General features: G+C 36.3%; 1 long non-coding RNA gene across 4 annotated transcripts; it reads left to right on the plus strand.

The window, feature by feature from the left end:
- The first annotated feature begins 214 nt into the window (after positions 1 to 214).
- LOC107768563 (uncharacterized) lies at positions 215 to 5,986 on the plus strand. Of its 4 annotated transcripts, none has more exons than XR_001644172.2 (5): positions 215 to 402; positions 2,151 to 2,248; positions 3,700 to 3,794; positions 3,887 to 3,997; positions 4,911 to 5,131. It is a non-coding gene; the product is annotated as an uncharacterized LOC107768563 (long non-coding RNA). The 4 variants fall into 4 exon arrangements; XR_001644173.2 differs by lacking the exons at positions 215 to 402; positions 2,151 to 2,248 and adding exons at positions 2,538 to 3,136; positions 5,212 to 5,986 and having other exon boundaries at positions 4,911 to 5,053; XR_001644174.2 differs by lacking the exons at positions 215 to 402; positions 2,151 to 2,248 and adding an exon at positions 2,311 to 2,496.
- Positions 5,987 to 6,302: the final 316 nt, after the last annotated feature.

Below are 6,302 nucleotides of genomic sequence, written 5' to 3' on the forward strand. Positions count from 1 at the left end.
GCCAAATGGTACTCCACGCGGATAATTAAGGGAATTAATAGAAAAATTATTAAAAAAAGTTAAGAGATAATGGTCAAAACACACCTGAAGCATCATTTTTTTGCGAGTTTCCAGCACCATCAGATACTAGTCGAGGAGTGTTGTTATAAATAGTTGGTGATGGTTAGTTCAGGTAGGAAACTCGCGAAAAAAGTGATATTCCAGGTTTGTTTTTGATCATTATCTCTTTCCTATTTTGAAATGCTAATATTATATCAGACTGCCTTTGTTAGAGTGAGATAGACACGATGATCATAGCTAATGATTGTCTTGATGCTAGAATGGGGAGCTAAGTAGGCCTAATATTTTGACATTCCGCACACGGTGTGTTTTGCATTATAAACACAATTTAGGGAAGCAGTGGTAATTTTTGAATTCGTTGCTTGTGCATTCATCTAGGGAAAAATAGCTTTGGCCCCTTATTGCTATTAGTTTATTTTGTTAAAACTAGGACTGTTTTGGAGAAGTATTACTATTGGTACTATACTTCATAAACAAGAACAACAGCTCTTCATTGACGTGCTTGCAAACAATATCGGGGTATGATTGGAAATTCAAATTGCTTGTGCTGTATAGGAATTGCTGTTAGTTTGTACATTGCACAGTAAAATTTGGACAGAAGGATACAAGAATCAAAACAGGGCTCGACCAGACAATCTGCTACTCTTTTCTAGCTAACAACTCCATAAAATCCATAACAATACTGATCTAGATTAACTAACATATTGCTGTTACTCCACATGTACTGATGTACCTTCAAGTCCTTACTCCTTACATGTGGTTCTATCACATCTTCTTGTAAGGATAAAATCTATTTCAATATGGTTACCTTCACTCTTATAAGTTATTAGGTGAGAATCTCTCTTTTTAAAATATGTGTTAGCAACTACTAAATCTTAAGCTAAAGTGCATTCTAAGATTGCCTTTCCTTCGTAATTCCTTGTTCCATAACCTCAACCCTTGGGTACTTGTTCAAAATTGTCACTATCTTTACCTACATTGACCATTTACATCACCCCCCTATAAAGGTTTGTTGGTCTCCTGGAATTCCTTGAACCATGGTGTTCATATTCTCTCAAAACTTAGCTTTGCAGCTAATCAATTTGTGGAGCACAAGCACTAATAATATTGATTGTCTCCTTTCCCGATACTATCCTTAATGTAATCATCCTATCCCCACCTCGTTTTATCTATCTCACAGTACTATAATTTATAACCCGTGTTAGCTATCTCTCTTGTCTGGATAATAGATGCTTGAATAGAAAATAGATCTACTATAGGAATTTGTGTTAGTTAAGATATGGGAAGTTTTGTGTCTTCTCTTTCTAAATGCATTGACTTCTTTTAGTGCTTTCTCCAGAGGTGTTTAGAAAAAAGAATGTGAAGCTAAGTTGCGGGGACTCTTCGATTTTGGTGTCGTCCCCTCGATACGAGATGGGGACAGGAGCAGGAGCGGGATATGTCCCGGATTCGGTCAACTGTCTTTGGACACTTTGACCGAAGTCCATCGACAAATTTGGGAGAAAAATTGAGATTTTGATTTCTCAAAATCAAAAATAAAACAGATTTAGGAGAATGAAAGAATAATGACCATCTTGGAGAATGAATGATTGAATTCTACAATATTCTTGTAAGATTTTCACAGAATATCTCTCAAAATTTACAATATTTTTATAGCTCTATTTTTTATTAGCCGAATCCCTGCACCTGTATCCATATCCGGATCCGCACCCTCAAATCTTAAAATTTAGATTTTACCGAATCCGATACTCGGGTCCGTCCCCGTATCGGATACCCGCACGGCCGCACCCTAGTCCGAGCAACTTAGATGTGAAGGAGACAAACTCTGCTAGTAATCTATCAGATCCTACATGTTTGAGTATATCCTTTTTGCGGCTAAGATGTTTAAGTATTATGCTTTATTGCTCCGCTTTCATGAATTATGGTTTGCAGTGATTGTATCCACTGTTGGTTCTCTAGTCACTTCCTTCTGTGATGGCTTTTTGCACCTGTTTCCCATGGTTATTCACTTATTTGTGCCTTTGTTGGTAGAATTGGTGCAAATCCTAGTACAGTGGAATAACTAAGTTACTATTCGGATGGTGTCACAGATAATTATCGTATATTATGTGGTAATCTTGGGAACGAGGTGAATGATGATGTCTTATCAAAAGCCTTTTCAAGGTTTCCAACCTTTAATATGGCTGAGGTATGTTCTGTTAGATCATTTTACTTTTCCAATAGTTTTATATTTTTATGTTTTTGATTGGCATACATGAGAACTGGTATACATGAGAACTGATTTCCAATAGTTTTCCCCCATTTGTCTTATCGTCCTTTGTCTCCTTCTTGTTTGTTTCTTCCCCCTATTTCTTCTTCTTTTTCTTCTCCCTTCTCTTCCTCTTCACGCTTTCTTGAGCCGAGGGTCTATCGGAAACAGCCTCTCTACCTCTCCAGGTAGGGTCTGCATATACATTACCCTCCCTAGACCCCACATGTAGGATTATACTGGGTATGTTGTTGTTGTTGTTAATTGGCATATATGAGAACTGGTATATCTGGTCATGAAGGGAGATATTTTTGGTCCCCTAGAAATTTAATTCTTTTCTTTTTTTTCTTACATCATATTTCTACATCTCGAACATTCATGAATCTTCAGAAAGCTAGAAATCCTAATGCATAGACATCTAGTGATAGTCTGGGTACATCTATAGTCGTACGCATGCATCTGGTTTTGAGAGAGACTTCTCCTGAATGGTCAAAATTAAAGAGAACATATTAATAGTATCATTGTAGGATCAAAAATTGTATTCCTCAGGTTGTATGTTTGTGTGCGCGTGCGCGCTCGTGTGTGTGTGTTCTTTTCTTGTTTTTGGGGTGGGGTACAATGCAGACATGCATGTTGACTTAGTTCTGTATTTTACTGTGTATTTGCATAAACTGAAGAAATAAGCCAATGAAAAGGGTGTGAGATATTGCCAGTTTTTGGATGTCTAAAGCAGTGAGCATCTAATCAAGGTTGTAGATTGGTTACATCTAATTGACAAGATTGTAGCGGTGGTGATACCTTACCTCTTCATTAGGACATAGTCTACTGGTAATTTGTTTATTGCCCAAAGTTGCAGTTGTAATGTGTTATGTAGAAGTGTAGCTTAGTTGCCTGATAAAAAAGAAGTGTCTCTTATAGCCCGTTTGGCCAAGCTGCAAAAATCAGCTTATTTCGAGAAGTGCTTTTTTTCAAATGTGTTTTTCTCTAAAGTACTTTTGGTGAGAAGCAGTTTGTGTTTGGCTAATTAGTTTGAAAAGCACTTCTGAGCAGCAATTAGTGTTTGGTCAAGCTTTAGAAAACTGCTTCTAAGTGTATTTTTCTCAAAAGTGCTTTTGGAGATAAGCTACTTTTTTCTGCTTCTCCTCAAAAGCACTTTTTTTCCTTCCAAAAGCTTGGCCAAACACCTCAATTTTTGGCCAAAAATAAACTTGGCCAAACAGTCTATTAGTTATATTTCAAGATCCATCATGCTGATGTTATTAGACCTGAAAAGAAAGAATGGAGAAAAAGTATTTTATATTCGCCTTGCTCTCTTTGAACTTTATTGTATAATTGTATGTTGTAGCTTGCAAGTTTCGGTAACAAAGGGGTTCTACAATTCATGTTGACAGGTTGTGAGAGACAAGCGGACTGGTAAGACCAAGGGATATGGATTTGTGAGTTTTTCCAACCCGTTAGACGGCTGCGGCACTTGAAGAAATGAATGGTAAGTTTTCTGTTATTCAAGTATAATGAATGTTGTGTCTCTTATTGTGCTTAAGGTACTGCAGCATAATCGATGTAGTGGGTCTGTCACAGTTACATGATCAGCTTTTACCTTCTTGAAGACCCATCACTCATAAGTGATAGGCGTTGTCAAGGGCGGATCTATGTAGTGTAGAGGGGTTGTCACGCCACCCGGACGCTCAGGTAACATTAAATGTATATACTGATATTTCACATAATAAAATGGATATTAATAAAGGGCGCCACCCATAAAAACAAACTGACGGTTGGTGCCAATGGTAAAAGCTACAGTTTTTCAGGCCTTTAGCCCGGGTAGCCCCCAGGATCGAAACTTCTTATGTACGTTATGTATTTGCTTCCTTTTTCATTTTCTAGATCTCCAAAGTTTTGTTTGAATATAACTTTAATTACTTTCCTTTGTTATTCGTTATTTTTTTCTTGATATCAAATTGGACCAAATATTTTTATTTGGTGATTGCGTATTTATTTATATACCAAAATTTTATTAGCCGTATTGTATTAATTCTAAATAGATCGAACCGAACTAAGATATTCAAATATAGTGAATCGACCAAACATCACTCTTTTACAATATCCTTGACTGGTGGTAGCTTGGCATTATGAGTGGCATCCGCAGCCATAAAATCCTGGATCCGCCTTTGGGCGTTGTAGCTTTCAGTTGGATCTAACAGTTCCCTTGATATTCCATCTGGTTGATGCCACTTTGATGTCTTTATATCAATTGATTCGGGTTGATATAAAGAGTGCCTGCTATTAGGCCACTTGGTTTTGTATTTGAACGCGTAATCCCTGTTCCCTCCCCCTCCCCCCTCCACAAAAAAGAAGGAATAGTGAAGGAACTAAGTAACAGAACTCTATACTGAAAACAACATTTACGACTGCTTCTAAAGTCAGTTTAAGTACAATAAAAATCAGTGAGAAAAGAACAACATCAACCAAACTTGTATGCATGAATTTCATAAACCTGGTTTCTTGCGGAGTTCACAAAGTTTGGGTTGGAAGTAGGTTTAGTTATTGAATTGGTGTAATATTATACCCAGATGCCTAATGATGTGGTAATTCATGCTCTTTTCAGGGAAGGCTGTGGAAACCGTCCGATTATACTTCGTAAGAGCAAGTAGCAAACCATGGATTGGTGGAAGGGAAGAAACTAGTTGTTGTTTTGGAAACTTGGGTTTTACAAGATATCTGAAGTTACATACTTTCATTAATATATCGGTAAATATCAAACTTAGTGTGGGTTTACTGAGGATGATTAAAGTTTTAATCTTAGTTGGTTGTCCCTTTGCTTCCGTATTGTTATGTTATTTGCTAAATTTACATGAACTTTGAAATGTTGCGGCCATTTTGAGACATTTGTATCTATATGATTGTAGGTATGATCGATAAGTGGAAGTCATAAAAAAGAAATCTTTCTCCTCGCACCTCAGATCAAGAGGAAGGGTTGCTTTCTCTCGCCCTACTTCTAAAGATAGATAGAAAAGGTTGGAGAGAATGACTTTCTGAAATTCTCTCCTTTCTAAAGAAGCCTATCGCCACGCCGACCATCAAATACGAGATTGGGCCCCTTCTCAAAGATTTGATGGAATGGCCTCAAACCGAACCGAAAAACCGCACCAAACCGAAAAATCAAACCAAACCGATTAAAAAATCCGATTAGGTTTGGTTTGACTTGGTTTGGTATTGAGTAAAAAAATCCGAACCAAACCGACATATAAATATATAAATTTTATTTATATTTTTAAGACTTTATAGTGAATTTTCTTTAGAAAATGTAGAAATATTTGGGATCCTCTCATGTATTAACCTTGAAAGCGTAAATTAACGGAAAATTATTGTTAGACGGCTAAGAAAATAACTATCATGTGTTACTAAAAAAATTCTCCCATTAGAATATTTTAATAGATCATATGTTTGTCAATCTTTTTTAATATTTACTAAACATATATTCATTTATCAAAGCTTTATCTATAATTTTAACAAAGTAAGATTGAAATAATATTTATGTAACAAAAAAATCCGAAAAACCCGACAAAATCGAACCAATTCAAACCGATATAGTTGATTTAATTTGGTTTTGATAAAAACCGAACCAACTCGATCCATGTACACCCCTAATTGTAGGCTTGCTTCATTATGTGCATTGGTTTGCGTTGAATGGAGCTAAACCTTTTCAAACGACCTTCTCTGATTCTCTTCCGTGTGCACTACTTGCATTTTGTTTGTAATTTGATCATTTTTAATCTTCTATTGTTAGACTTCTATATTAACATTCTTTCTATGAACATATTTTGTAGTTCCAAATTCACTTCTATTTGACGTACTCTTAATACGGGGTAAGTTGCAGTTTTGGTACACAATGATCAACTTCTCTTACAGTTGTCCTTCCTAAAACTCTTTAAAGATCATGAAGTGCGTGGAAGTGTGATTTCTTGGAGAGATCTTTTCTAACACTCATGGCCCCATC

The sequence above is a fragment of the Nicotiana tabacum genome, chromosome 11 (assembly GCF_000715075.1).
Source record: "Nicotiana tabacum cultivar K326 chromosome 11, ASM71507v2, whole genome shotgun sequence".
NCBI classification, from domain to species: Eukaryota; Viridiplantae; Streptophyta; class Magnoliopsida; order Solanales; family Solanaceae; genus Nicotiana; species Nicotiana tabacum.